Source organism: Cynocephalus volans, chromosome 1 (assembly GCF_027409185.1).
Source record: "Cynocephalus volans isolate mCynVol1 chromosome 1, mCynVol1.pri, whole genome shotgun sequence".
Taxonomy (NCBI): domain Eukaryota; kingdom Metazoa; phylum Chordata; class Mammalia; order Dermoptera; family Cynocephalidae; genus Cynocephalus; species Cynocephalus volans.
Genome location: NC_084460.1, coordinates 129,839,512 through 129,856,024, shown reverse-complemented (window position 1 = coordinate 129,856,024; position 16,513 = coordinate 129,839,512). Strand labels below are relative to the sequence as shown.

Below are 16,513 nucleotides of genomic sequence, written 5' to 3'. Positions count from 1 at the left end.
AACGGATAATAACTGAGAAAGGGTTCTAGCAAAAGTAGACCAGGAAAGGACAAATTCTGTGACATACTAGGTCTAATACTTGTTTAAATCCATTTTAAAGTTTGGTGCTAAATAATGTTGGTTTAACTTTATAGACGGATCTTTACATATGGGTCCCCATGTGTAAAGCTAAAGATTTAGTACTACATATGTTCTACTACTGGAAATTAGACTAAGGTCTCTGAACAACTAGATAAGTACATGAAATATTAACAAAAGTATGTGCAGATATTAGCCAAACTCAGCTCATAGGAGGAAGAGCTGATTGTAATGATCTCATCTCCCAAATATAAACTTGCAACTCACTACTCAGGATATTCTGTAATTGTCAGTGGGACCAGAATACAAAAGCAGGGGAATAAAGTTAAATTCCAGCCTTTTCAGTCAAACAGATGGAAAAATACTCAAAAGAATAACACATGGACCAGGAAGATGACAGTAGAAAATTCTCCATGCTCAAATTACCACTTTGTGACTAAACCCTGCTCTCCAGGTCATCTATAGTAGATGACTTAGATTTTAAAGAGAGCAAGGTAAGAATCCTGGAGACAGGCAAATATTGGTCATTAACTAGGGAAGCTTTTTTCAAATTAACGTTTCAAATTAACCTTTTCCTCCTTCAGCTGAGAACCACAGACTAGATTTAATTGGTATAGTCACTTCAGGATGAAGTAGGTGAATGACATGAAGAAAATTAAGGTATAATGGTAGGCTTGCCATCAACAACTATGCCCTTTAAAAACATTCTGAGCACACTATTAGTGCTCTCAAAATTAAGATAGTAGACTTTAAAAGTAAAAGAAAGAATAAGATAGGATAAAATGAGATGAGATAGGAGGGAATAGAACAGGATAAGATGGGATACAGGAGGATGGGATAAAAGAGGACGAAATGAAAAATACCTGTGTGCATAACTGTAGCAAGGGTAAATATTGTCTTTTGAAATTTTTGTACCAATTATATATGACTACATGTGAGTACTGTGTCATGACTTAAATTCATTTCTCTTTGTGGATTATTATGAAAATGTTTGAAAACCACTGCCATAAAGGACACTCTTGAATATATCATCTTAGATTAAGCCTCCAATGACTCACCCAAAGTGATAGGATAAAATCCAATCTTATTAGCATAGAATTTATGAACTTATGTGAGGGTACTTCAGAGACTTCATGGAAAGATTCTATTTTTCCATTTAAGAATTCTATTTCCATTTAGATTATATTTAATTCTATTTTTTCATGAACTTTTTGAAGTACCCTCCTATAATCGGACTAATGGTGCTCATTTGGCCTTCTCACTTCTACTCTAAGCTGGAGCCATACCGAACAACTTGACATTTCTGAATGAGCCATACTTTCTTATTCTTCTGGGCCTTCAAGCTTACTGCTAACTTTTCCTAGATGTTCTTCCCAGTGCAACCACTTGTCCACCTCCCCTTATCTAACTCCTACTCATCTTTCAATCTCCATTCAAGCATTATATTCTCTTATGAATCCTTCCTATATCCCCAAAGTAGAATTCATGTTCCCATGGTAACTTTTTAAAGGTCTCTCAAGGCATTATTGCCTATAGAATTCTACTGTGCTTGAGACCCCAGCAGCCCTGCTCCCACATCTCTTGAGATCAGACACCTTACATTTTTATTTGAGTATCTCACAAAGTTAGCACTAATAAATGTTCTTTAAATGAATAAAAGGATGGATTTGCTACTAAAAACATGGTTCAAACCCAAAGTATAACTACTTTAGATTAGGGCATAGGTGAGATATACATAATTGGCTAGAGGGGGAAACTAGTAATTTGTGAGTCACAGGTGCATTTATTTCCCTGAAAATTTTATGTATCTGTAAATTAAGATGAATTGAATTCTGACGTAAAAATGTTCACTGAACTACCTTTCAATTAGGTGACTCTCCTCACTGACCTCAGCTTGTCCACATTTAACAAGAATTACCCCAAAATTACACTGAATAATATCCAAATAATAATAATATCCAAAGCTCTAAAGATGATACAAAGTTCCAAATGATATATTCTTTGATCCCACAGTTCATAATCTGGTAGGGAATTCAAGACGTGGAAATATATACAGCTTTAAACCGCTTTCTAGTGCTATTTGGACAATAAGTGCCTTATAAGTAGCAAAAAGGTATATGGAGTGACCCTGTCTTAAATGAATGGTTTGATTAATGCCCCTAAAGTGAGAAGATGTAGCATTCAAAGCCAAGGAACCTCCTCTCTTCAGACCAGAATGATCTTCTCTCCACCTATAAATGGCCACATATAAAACAATTTTGCCTATCTTTCTAACATCTGATTAAAAATGTAAAATAGAAAACATTAGAAATTAAAAAACAAAAAGGCAAGCAATTAAGTAATTTTTAAAAGGATTCAGTTTAAGTATTTCAAAGTATAGAAGAGTTCTGTCCTTTCCTCTTGCTCTGCAGGATAGGTGAGTGTGATTTGGAGGAGTTTAACGATTTTTCATGGCTCATTCAGAAAATGTGCCTTGCTTTTACACGTATTTAAACCCCAAACTTGGCAGTCTCTTAGGACATAAATATTTGCAGGTAGTTGTCTGTTTTTTATTGAACCCCCAAACTCAATGTCTGTTAATACAAAACTTCAGAAGACATAATGAGGTTACAGGAAAATTCTGTAATTATAAAAATTCTATTGGCACGTCAAAGATTAAAAAGCAGCTAAACTACCAATTGGTCAAACTGTTTTCTAGTATCTTTGCTCCGAGACAAGAATCTAGCCTAATTATTGTCAACTTGTGGAAGCTAATTTGAAATTAACTACAGGTGGTAATTTCAAGCTCCACTATCTCTAAGAATCACTGTTCTCCCTACTCAAGCAACTGATGTGTTACAGCTATAATGAGTCTCCTATTTTGTTTTCAACAGTATTACTTTTATTCTTTGGACTCGAAATTTTATCCCAAGCTGCAGACAAAACAATGTTATAATTGGTCAGTCTCTAAAAGCACAGACCCAGCAGTTTTAAGAGGAGATTCAGTATTACCCATAATAACACTTTTTTAAAACCATAATTCCCAGTCAGACCTGTCATAAGCCTGGGAAGAAGGCCTCAAAAAAACTTAGAGCTGTCCTCTTTTATTACAAAACATAAAAGGCATCTGGTTTACAGGAGGGCTAGAGACCTTGCAAGACTTCTGCTTTTAGGTTTAATCAGAGATTTTCCAAAAGTCCTAAAATGATTATTCATCTTTAAAAAATTAAGTGAATCATACAGCTAGCTAGCTCTGTAAACCAAGGGAAAAACAATTAAGAGATACCTCATGAGGTCGTTGTTTCACATGATAAAACAAGGAGATTAGGAGGACAAGTCTAAGTCTTGGATCATTCTAATTGTTCTAATTGATGAATCTTCTTCAAGGAAATAAGTGAGCTTCATTTCTGTTTTTAAAAATCCAGAGTGTCTGTAATAGTGCAACTAATGACAATCTTCCTGTTGTTCTCACATAAGAGGAAACCCTATAATAAGAGCTTCCCAAAATGTCAAATAATACTTGTCTCATAACAGGGCTTCTTTGTTCATTCACCATGTCTCTTTAGATATGCACAGATAAAAAAAGTTCATGTAAAACTAAAGGTAATACAGAGCAGAAGCCAACACTAATTCTGTATAAATATGTCTGATTAATAAGAATGCCATTGTTATGGTTATTTCATAATGTCACGATCACTACAAGAACAGAGGATAGAAGTACTCTTACTCTTACTGTTTTTATTCTTTCTGTCATCCAACCAGTTTGTGAAGTTTTGTTCAGTGGGGGAAATGAAGGATAGATTTTTGTCCATTAATTATTTCTGTTGCATTAGTTCATCTCACAAGCTGTGAAACTAGCTTCAAATTCAGGGGGAAAATTGAGAGTTTTATCCTACAATTAAACTCCACATCCACTAAAGAAAAATGATCACATACGCTAGGGCTTTCTAAGCTGCCTTTTCCACTTGCACAACTGCTTTATTACTGGTGCTCATGAGCACCTGAAAGATAGAATTTGGCATGATAGTACTAAGACTTGGTTAGGAGCCTGCTAGCATGTTAAACCTAAACTACGGTTTAATACTACAGCCATAAACAAGACTGTATGTGGAATTCAGTTCCAAAAATTAGAACCCCACCCTGGTGAAGTAATAAGAAATTCCACAGTGAGTACCTGGTATTTTATTGGAAAGGAAATAAAAAATAAGTAATAGATAACAGCCTATATTCACTGCAGATAGCCTAATAGATTTTAAAGAAAATTCTAAGGTTGGTAAATAAGTTTGTATTGTCATTACTTTGCTTTTCCCTTTAAATTCTAATCTCCCAGATCCTGTCCAACCCCTTAGGGCAGCAGTATAATATAAAAATTTAACAGTCGATCTTAAATTTAGCTGACATTTTTATATCCTTCACAACATACTCTTTAGATTGCACCCAAGAAGGAGATTATTAAATAGTAGCAGGAGACCAGTTACCAGACCATTTTAACTGAACAAAAAACGGAACTGTGCCTTCTTTCCTAAACCAAACAACATTTATAACAATCATTATAATCAATTTCATATAAATAAAAGGCTATTAATGACGACGGGGGGAAAAAAGGAAAGAAATTCTATTTCCCTCAAGTCCTTTCAAGTCCTCTCTCAAACCCCACATTAGTTTAAGAAAGTGGAGGAAGCTGTGCATGAAAAAGCATGTGCTCAGCTGAGTTGGAGACTCCTGTGAAGCAGGTTCTGTCAGGCAAGGATACATTTCTGTGATTATTTTAGGCTAATTTTTTTTTTTTTGTAGTAATTACCCAGAGTTCTGTTTTGCTGGGGCTAGCATTACTCACAACTCACTTTTTTCTTAAATTTAGTCTTTTCTTTCCTTTTTATAAAATGAATTTACATATCTTCAGTCTCTCAATCCCTCCTATGTTTTATTTATGAATATAGCCCTTCTTGATTGTAACTTTAGTGTGAAAGAGGTAGTAATTAATGTCCCAATCTGCCAGCTTAATCCCTTTCCACACTCTCTACAGAGAAGTTTAAGGTAAGTAACAGTTTACAGTCAATATTAGGTTTAATTATGCTTAATGAGAGTTAGTGTCTCTGTTTACTAACTGCATTTAGTTATGTAGATCCTAGATGAGTTTTCCCTTGGCCTCATTCTGATTTGTTAATAGTGCCACTGTGTACCGTATACTCAATGCTTAAATCTATATAGCTACTTCTGGAGAATAAAGCCAGTAAGACACCTGTTTCAGTTGAGACACCATTAAACAAGAGAATTCAGTTTTAACACACTGCAACTTTCTTTGGGAAGGAAGGTATTATTTTATTATGCTTTCCAAACAGATCCATTTAAGAGGCTAATTATTACCTAAATTCCAGATCCTAGGTAAGTCTATACATACAAAAAACTGTTTCAAACTAAGTATATTATCAATGGTGGATATTGTAAAATTATAGAGTATTAAATACTTCTATAAGTTTCTGTATTTACCCTCAAAGGTTATCATTTCAAGTACTAAGATATAAAACTACCTTGAGAAGTCACTGGTTTACTCTTTTTTTTTTTTAACCTAAAAAATCTTTTGTCTTAAAATTATATTCAACTTTACTGCAGAGTATAGGACAAAACTTTAGTTTCCTTACTGCAGCTATAAAAATAAGTATCCAAACAAATACCCAGACCTAAAGGAAATCAGGTAGTGAGTCAAGGGAAATTTAGAAACTATTTTAAAGGACCCCTTTTAGTTATGCTTTTGTTGTGGATAAATTCTGTGTACAATTGGTAATGAGGTTTCTCTAAGTCCATTCATAGGCTAATCAATTCAGCAATCATATTTATGGGGTACCTAGTCTGAGCTAAGCACAAAAATAAAGACAAACTTCCTTCCCTCAAGAAGCTTACCATTAAGAAAGGAGACAGGAATGAGTAAAAACTATGACACAACAGATAAATGTTATACTCGTGTGAGTAAATGCTAAGGTGACACTCAGAAAAGATTTGTTGATTCTGTATTAGAAAATAAACAAGGACTCCACTAATGAAATAGCACTGTTTTCTGGGCCACATGAAGGCCACAGAAGGTTGAGTGAATGCTAAGAGCAAAGCATGGTAGTACACAGTGTAGTATATTTTTAGACAGCAAATAGTGAAGCATGGGTAGAAAGGACTATGTGTTTGAGAAAAGGAGGTGAAGGAAGATGAAGGAAGAGGAAGAGAAGTTTGGAAGTTAGGGGCTCAGAGTAGATTGGGACCAAATTAAGAAGAATTTTCAATGCCATCGTTTAGTAGCTTTTAAGTAATATAAGGAATAGGAAAAGATGAAGAGATGTTTTTACAAACAAAGATGAGTTCTGAATAAATCCTTCAAATTAAACTGAATTTTTCTAAGCTTATTGATCTCTGAAATCTATTTTCAAATTTCAAAGCTCCCCACTGTATTTAGAAGTCCTTACATTAGGATCCAAGAATTAGTTTGTGCCATGGGTATAAAAATTCCTAAGATATGGCTATCTAAAGGATTGGATGATAACACATTAATGGAAGCTAGAACCCGTTAGATTCATACCCCAGGGGATTCTGGGAAATCTACAAATGATTAAACTTAATTTGGTGAAATCCAGATTTACTTATATTAATTTCAGAAACATTCTGCCTTTTGAAAATTCTACCTTAGTATATACTGACATTATTTTTGCTTTATTTTTTTTTAATTGGCAAGTAGAAACTGCACATATTTATGGTGTACAACAGGACATTTTAACATATGCATTACCTCACTTGTAATTTTTTTGTATTAAGAAGACTTAAAATCTACTCTCTCAGCAATTTTCAAGTGTATATTATTAACTATAGTTACCATGACGTACAATAGATCTCTTGAACTTATTCCTCCTGTCTAACTGAATTTTCTGTCCTTTGGCAAACATCTCCCTAACAACCACCCACCCACCCCCCCCATCCCCCAGCCTCTGGTAACCATGATTTTACTCTCTGTTTCTATGATTTCTACTTTTTAAGATCCCATTTATAAGTGAGATCATGTGGTATTTGTCGTACTGTGTCTGGCTTATTTCACTTAACATACTGTCCTCCAATATTGTCACAAATGACAAAATTTCCTTCTTTTTTAAGGCTAAATAGTATTCCATTGAGTGTACATTTTCTTTACCCATATATCTGTTGATGGATACTTAGTTTGCTTCCATATCTTGCCTAATGTGAATAATGCTGCAGTGAACATGGGAGTGCAGGTATCTCTTCCAATACTGCTTTCATATCCTTTATATTTATACCCAGTAGTGAGATTGCTGGATCATATGGCAATTCTATTTTTAATTTTTTGAGGAACCTTCATACTGTTTTCCATAATGGCTGTACCAATCTACATTTCTATCAACAGTGTACAAGGGTTCCCTTTTCTCCACATTCTCACCAACACTTACTTATCTTTCAGCTTTTTGAACATAGCCATTCTAACAGGTGTAAGGTAACATCTCACTGTGGTTTTAATTTGCATTTCCCTGATGATTAGTGATACTAAGCATTTTTTCATATACCTATATGTGTCCATTTGTATGTCTTCTTTTGAGAAATCTCTATTCAATTCTTTCACCCATTTTTTAATTAGGTTATTTGTTTTCTCACTATTGAGTTGAGTTGATATATTTTGAATATCAACACCTTATGAGATGTATGGTTTGCAAATATATTCTCCCATTCCTTAGGTTGTCTCTTCACTCCATTGACTTTTTCCTTTGCTACTTTTGCTTTTAGGAGAATAAAAAAGAAGAGGCAAACAATTCCTTCAAACGCACAAACGAATGAGTTTAAAAGGAAAATAATTCAATCCAAACTACATACTTAATCAGAAAAAGACCTTCTACTGCGTAGATATTGTTTTAATAGTATTTTAGAAATCACTAAACACATGGCCTATGATAAATATTTTCCTATTTTTGGAACGTCAATTACCCCTTTGTAGCAATACACTGATTTCCTTTTGGGGAATAATCTTTTCCTCTTCCAGTATAGTCTTGGTAACTCCAGGTGCAAAGGTAAACATGGGAAATTAGGTAGATAAAAAAGTGAACAGAGAAATAAGAAGTAGCACATCAGTTGAATGGAAAAAAATGTAGTAGATTTATCAGAAACATGGAAATCATTAAAAGAAATGCTTTGATTTTTTTTAAAAACAATGAACATTGCTCCAATTTAAACAATCATGAGTTATTAAATACTTCTTATGTGACAGTCATTGAATTAAAAAAATTGCTAATAATATCTACAATCCTACTATAACCCCAAGAGACAGATATCATTTTTTCCCATTTTCTTTTACTGGTGAGTAAACAGACTCAGATAAGTAAAGTAACTTGCCCCAACTCATAGTAAGTACTTGAGCCAACACTGAAACTCTGTTCTAACTCAAAATATAATACTATTTCCAGTACAGGAAGTACAAAACATATAAACTGAATAAATAAAAATACACACTTAACTAACAAGGCACTAAAAAATTATATCGGTCTCTTAATGACAGAAACTGCTTTAAGCTCTAAAGTTAATTAACGTAGTAACATAATTCTGAAACTAAAATGAAGATATTTATATAAAGTTAAATGTTTTTTTAAAAAAATCTTGACCACAATTTCCCTATCCAGTCATCCACTGGCAGACATTTAGGTTGGTTCCATTACCTAGCTCTTTTAAATAGACTTGCAATACACATGGGAGTGCAGGTATGCCCTCAACCTGAAGTTTTCCAATCCTCCAAATATATCCCCAGGAAGTGGGATTGCTGGATCATATGGAAGTTCTTTCTGTAGTTGTTTAAGGAACCTCCATACTGTTCTCCATAATTTACTAATTTACCGCCAATAGTGCAGGAGGGTTCCTCTATCTCCACATGAAATTGTGGTATGTATACACAATGGAATACTACTCAGTCACGAAAAAGAATGAAATTCTACCATTTACAACAACATGGATGAGCCTGGAGAAAATTATCCTAAGTGAAACAACCCAGGTACAGAAAGAGAAATACCACATGTTCTCACTCATAACTGGGAGCTGAATCCATAAATAAATAAAAGAACAATAAAGAGGGACAAAGAGAAAAAAAGAAATTACAATCATAATAATAGGCTGAACTTTTAGAAAACTAGAGGTGGAAAAGGGGAGGGGAGGGGGGCTAATGAGGAAACCGGTCAACAGACACAAAGAATGATTGCATATTGTAATGATGAATAAACTAACTATACTGATCTAACCACCACACATTCTACACAATTATTGAAAAACAACGTTGTACCCCACATGTACATATAATAGTAATAAAAAAAAAATCTTAAAGTAGTACAGTTAAATATACAAGGGAAATATTTTTCAAAGGGAAAAATTTTAGGAGCAATACTATCCATCTTATAAAAAAAGTCACTTTCCTTAAGAGTTCTTTGTTTTTAATGAATGCTGCCTAAATTAACTTTTTGTTATAAAATACATCTTACTAGTTTTAGCCTTGAGATAATACTTCAAAGAAAACCAAATTAATTGTTTCTGAAATACTTAAAATACAAAGGGGTGGTTTTATACCTTTTAGAAAATTATCTAGATGTTTTTAAGTATGCATTTCTCCATAGTATTTTAATTTTAATTTTGTAAATTTAGCAACAAAGAATAGAATTTAACACAAAATAAGAAAAACTATTTTATAAGTGAAGACATCATCTAAGTATTATTAGATTTTTATTAAATTACAACGGAATATTATGTACTCTATTATTTTCAGCTATATGAATATCTTCTTTTTAAAAACTCTTATTATATATAATAATTGCACATATTTATGGAGTACAAGTGATAATTTGATGCATGTATACAAAGTGCAATGATCAAATTAGGGTAATTGGGATATCTAGCACCTACGCATTTATAATTTGTGTTAGGAACATTCCAAATCTCTTCTAGCTATTTTGAAATATACAATAAATTATTGTTACTGTAGTCCCAAATACTAGTACTTATTCCCTATGTCTAATTGTATTTTTGTACCCATTAACCAACATTTCATTATCCCCTCTCACCCTCCCCTTTCCAGCCTCTGGTAACCACTATTCTACTCTTGGCCTTCTTTATCCAATAAAAAACACACTAAATTCCTTCATTTCAAATACTGATGACATCAGCAAAGAGTTCACACATTTGGATGTCTTTCTGCACTTACCTAAACTGACCTTTTTACTACGTACTTTCCATCTCATACCTTCGGTATGCCCACTTGTGAAAACCACTTGAACAGTTTACATTGTCCCACACCATGCTACTTCAAATGGTCTTCAGGATTTTCAAATTACTGTCAGACACTGAACATTCATAGGCACCTACTTTAATATCCCTGCTGAAGGAAAAGAAAAGGGAAAAGCCTTGATTCAAATGGTAGTAAAGTCTCTCTCACCCTGATACACATATTTAAAAAGTTAATCTCATCCTGACACCAGTTATATAAAAAAAGTATGATCTTAGTGTTAACTCACAGGTTATTATATAAAAATCTCCATAGGTAGAGATAACAGACTTAATGGTGTACTGCTATACATATGCATAGATACATTTGAATATAAGATGACTATATATGCCAGCTATTTATTATATTTGAATGTACATAGTTTTTATATATATACATGCATTTCTATTTCAGCATTTATTTTTGAAAGTTAAAGGTAAAACACTTAAACTGTTTTCATAATGCAAATTCTAACTGAAATAAAATGTCCTTTAAAAACTGTAATTAATGGCTGTTGTGTCAAACTGTGAATCAGAAGGTCAGACCTTATAATTTACAGCTTGAGAGGTCATAGCTCAAATTATAACTTTAAAAAACTTATTATTTGTGAGTAATTTGACAAATCCATCTAGTATACACTGAATGCATATAAAATATTTTTGAGAGTAAAAAGAATGCATGTCCAAGTGGACAGCTGATGGAGGAAATGGCCTTTTTATTGAACAAGGCTGAAGTCCAGCATTAATGACTTGGAATGCCTTTGAATGAGCATGCAGGCTGGAAGGCCAAACAGGACACACATCCAAAAGAGAGCATAATGAACAATCTGATCAGAAGACAAAAATATTCCACACACATGTCCAATAAGAGAAAAAAAGTACTATATACATTTCCATCACCTGCTCTGTCTTCACATTACTACAACCTAATTCATGGATAAACTCCAGGCTGTTAATAAACAATCTTTAAAAGAAATGATATTCTATAATTTAAAAAATATTAAAAATTCCTATAATATTTCAATATGAGATCTGAAAATATCTATGGAGTTCATCAGTAAGACAAGTTTACAAAACTGTTTTATTTATGACTCAGCTTGAAAGAAAATATTACTTCGTCTATCTTCATCCCAAAGCCACCTGCCCCTTAAAACATAATCTGAAATAATTTGGCCTCTACAATTTTTAGATTTAGAAGTCACCACTATTAAGAAGGCAGGTATTAAAAATAATTTCTCCACTGTAGACCAAATTCCCTAATGCATACCAGAATTGAGAAGGTCAGCAAAGTAAGTCATATAATTAAATATCTATGTTTGTAATGTTTGTTTATGTGTTTATTGTATTTCTCTAGTAGACTATAAGTTCCACAAGGGTAGGGACTATGTGTCTCTTTTGTTTAATAGTCACATGTAACATGTACAAAGTTCCTGGCACAGAGCTGATATTCAATAAATATTTGCTGGAGAATGGAAAGAAGGGATGGAGGCAAGAAAGGCAGAGGCCTAATGTTAGCCAATCTCCTCACATTATTTGTGTGACTGTGGAGAAAAAAAAAAATTTTTAATAAGTATACTCTATTTAATCAATTTACCTATTCAACAATTCATTGATCCACTATGTATACATACCATAGAAATCAAAAAGATTTAAAAGTTTCCAAAAGTACATAGTTACAAGATAAAATTAAAATAGATAAAAAATGAAAAAGATAGAAAGCAGAGTAAGAAATAGGATAATTATATATGTACGCATGTAAAGACAGTTAAATCATAGGGAAAAGAAAGAATTTGCTTTTTAATTTCTCCAATTTAAATTAATGTTATTATAATACTCTTATTGCCAGTATCATAAAATAAGTGAATATTTAACTAGTCTAGCCATGCACCCCGGAAAATACTGTATAATCAGCTAACTTATATCATGAACCATGCAGTCTACTGAAGGAGACAAATACTCAATTATAATAAAGCGTAATAAGCATTTTATAATAGTAAAAATATAGGTTTTTGTAAGAGAAGAAAGCAGTATTCTTCTCTGAGCCAGCAAAAATGCTTATATGGTAATTGCTTTACTTTGATGCCACTGTCATGTTCCAAGAGACTCTTCTGATACATGTACATATTCTTGGCTCTTGATGCACAGGGAAATGTATGCTCTCAAATGTTACTAGTAAAAGTGAGATCTGCACATGTAAATCACCATTATCATAAGAAAATATATTTGAAAAACATTCTTTTTCTTATAAGTGAAAGCTTAACTCTAATTCCACTTAGCCTGGTAAATGTTTCTGTCTTTCTGTTGGACCAGCCCACACATACAGGGCTCTTGATAGGTCCTAGGCTCACCATCTGTCCCTTTATTTACTTAATTCTTTTTTTAATACTGACAAGTGTGTTAGTAACACTTCCTTGATCACTGGTAAATAGAGAGCCACCACATAACTAAGATTTTTCCCTAATTCTGAAAGTCACTAATTAGGGTAGGGGTTAGGGAGTGTTACAAAGATATGCTGAGAAGTACTACAATAAGTAATCTAATTCCCAAAAGGAAAGCATGTTAATTTACTTCCCACTTCATTAAAGGAATAAAAACATCTTGTCATCACTGAAGGACACAAACAGAGAACCTGGATATTTGGGGTAATGTTAGATAGGGAGGAAGAATGAATGCAGTGTTCCAGCAAGAGACACAAACCACCTACATATCTTGTACAATGTTCACGCTTTTTCTTGACGTCTTTTGATTACTCAATGTGTTTCATGAATATATTTTATTCAATTACTAAAAACAGGTTTCCTAAGGAAACAAATAAGGTAAATGATTTCCATTTTCAAAAACTGAACATTCTACTGGTACTTAAGTTATACATTAGGCAACTCTCGAAGCTGCCTTAATCTTTACAAGCCAGTAAGGTCTCAATCACTTGAGTATGAAGATTAATGTATAGGCTTAAAAGAGAAAATACCATTTCCCACGGAGCTAAAAAGTCATTTAGAGAGAAGATAAGATCTAATCATAAGTATCAAAACCAGAAATTTTTATATTTTACATCCATTACAAAATGTATTTATTTTTAGGTGTCTTTTTTTTTCAGTTAGATGAGAGACAGTCTAACACTGGTTAATTTTCCTTAAGATTTAGATTCTTCAAAGAAGATCAGCTGATTGTTATGTTTGTTAATTCAAGCATCAAGTTTAAAATACCATAACTCAACTCCCTGAAACTAAAGATTCTTTTTAGGGTTGAGCCCGTTGTTTTCATTTCTAGGATTAAACAATGTAACACCAAGCAAAAGCCTCTGAGAGATTATTTTAGGTTTCAGTCTTTCTCTTTTAATAGACATTTTAGGGAAAGGATGACATTCTCTTGTAGTAGTTACCCCAAATAACTAGAATCTCAACTAAGAATGTATAAAACTGTGGAATGTGTATTAGCAATGCCTTAATCAAATGTTCTAACTAATGAAAAATTGGTTCATATGCAGAAGTAAACTGATGAAAGGATGAAGAATAGAATAAACAAAGGGGAAGAAAAGCACATTGTTTAGTGTGTGATTTAAGAACTGTCAAAGAAGTGGGTGTGTCTTATTTATTGGTAATAAAAAAAAAAGAATGGATGCTTTTGCATACAAATAAGTGCAGGTACAGAAATGTAATAGGAGCTTTGTGTTACAAGGGAACTTAAACCCCTCTGAGTAGAGATCGGCTAAGATGGAACAGACAGTTATAATGCAGTGATTAACTAGCTGACAGAGCTATTATTCATGGCAGGTATGTAAGCAGTCAGAGCAGCGATGTTGGTGGCCTCTCCTCATCAAGCAGCTTTGCCAGTACAGACTGGATGCCTGGAACCAGGCAAGACACAAAAACAATAAAACCTAGAGCCAGCTAAGGGAAGCTTCAACACAATCCATCTCCCATTTCCAATATTACTGGAAATCTACACTGAAGAATGTTTTCCCTTGAGATTGGCATATATTGTGTTTACAGGCTGTTGACTAACACTTACCTCCATTTATCTTAATATAGAGAGCAATATGCCTGAAACACCTACCTAGAAATTCCTAGAATATTAGAGAAAAAGCAATCTTAACATTAGTTGGCAAAAAATTCTGTTTATAGGTATGACCATCATGTCATTACATGAACAGATGGTCAAAGTGAGTCCATTTCACTGACAGTATATTATGCAGGTCTTTTTATCCTGAACAACTGAACAAAACAAAAGCACAACACAGAAGAGGTCATTGTGCCTTTCCTCATTTGGTTGGCAGCCTTATCTGAAATACGAAAATAAAAAAAACAATATGGACTATAATCCTGCATAGAGCCTTTTCTGTATAACATTTAATCAAACATTTAAGTATTAATATTAAAAAATACTGATATTTGTGAAGATGGAAAAATACATGGCATGTTTCTATCTTTCAACTCCATGTCTCTAGTAAAACTAGAAAAATAAAATAGTCATATTTCTCATTCTTCAGTTTTTGAGCTAACCAACAGTTTACAAGAAAAAAGCAATTTACAATTCTTTATTTGTATTAAGGTCTTTTAATAAAACCTCAAGGAAAATATGTATCTTTTAAAAAGCAAATTATCATATTAAAATCTTTCTTTGAAAGACTATGCTCTCTCTTTATATATATTGTTTTCACTAAATAATTTTAAACATAAAAGCTAAAATGTTTATAATCAATTGAATTAACAGTCCAGCAGATATCCAATTACCAGTTACTAAGTTTTATACAATGAGATTTCTCATAACGCTCCCACACACATGTTGCTAACTGAATTCTTAGCATGGAAACTTCATTTCTATAACCACACCAAAATATACTTTACCTTGATTTGTGAAATAAAAATAAATAATATTATGGGACATGGGAGAGATAAAAATTAGATATATATTTCTTACTATAATAGCTAGTAGTAAAAACACAACAGAAAATTCCTGAAAATTTTATTGCAAAATGCATGTGTTTTCACACATGTGGCTGTGAAAACAGGTGCGAAGAGAATTCTGGTTACCTGCCTTCAGAAAGAGCTGATGAAATATTAGGTTTAAGAGTACATCTTTAGTACTTCTGTACCTTAAAAAATTGCCGTATATTAATTTTTCATCAAGTTGTCATTTTCTCTGACATTTGGTTTTATTAATCAAGGCATTTATCATTAATTTGTAGAAAATATCGTAATTAAGCCAAATAAAATAAAATCCTTAAAAGGTTAAAATTAGAAAGCAGGTGAATTAGAATTCTGACATTACTCTGTTGACATACAGGAGCTTTTTGGAAGTATAGGAATCAAGCTTTTTCAGTGAGTTTAGTGCCTCAATCTTGGAGCTGGCTGATTTTTTTAAAAATGTTATAAAGATTTGATTTAAAGCTCTCTGACAGTTTTGACATTCAGGTGAAAGTACTGCTGCTGCATTTGGAACAATTTGCATTTCCCACTGCTAAATGGAATGTTTGAGGTGTGCACTGGTGTAAAGAAATTAAAAACAAGCTATCACACATGCTTAAGTGTATGTATTCACAAAACTGATGGTTGGATCACACCACCTCATCCCCCTCCAATATAATCTGTGATTTACTCTTCTATAATAAATTAACCTACCATGTTTTTCTCGGTGGAAGATCTAACCATGCATGTAAGAAGCAAAGTAATTACAGCCCCCTTCTTGTCTGGGAAACCTACTTCAGTCCCTATGAGCTCTTTATACACAATGCAGCAACACATTTCTATTGTAAACTTCTTGCCTGAAATTCTGGACTTCTATCTGTAGCCATTAAATCTTATCTAAACAGTTTTGTTGTCTCCAACAAATGTATTTTTATATCCTATATTTAGTTGTAAAGCTCCTCCTGAGGGGAAATAGGAACTGACTTTTTGGCTTTGAGCCAATATGTCTATTTCAGGAAAGGGCAAGGTTTGAAATCAGGAGAGTTCCAAACTAATAAGAAAAAGGTGGGGGCGGGGGAGGGACATAGTACATTCCCAAATAGAAGGAAGAAAGGTAATAGCAATGCCCAATTGGGCTGAAATATTCTGAGATGACATAGATTTCTTATTTTTTAACTTATAATTTCAGATTTTTTAGGTAGACATAGAAAAAGATATTTAATGTGTTAAAGGGCAATAAAGGAAATACCTGATGTAGTAAATCCAAG

General features: G+C 33.1%; 1 long non-coding RNA gene across 1 annotated transcript in view; it reads right to left on the bottom strand.

Moving 5' to 3' along the window:
- LOC134371875 (uncharacterized) overlaps positions 1–16,513 on the bottom strand; it is a 336,001-nt gene that overhangs the window by 142,754 nt on the left and 176,734 nt on the right. The gene's annotated exons all lie outside the window — the stretch shown is intronic.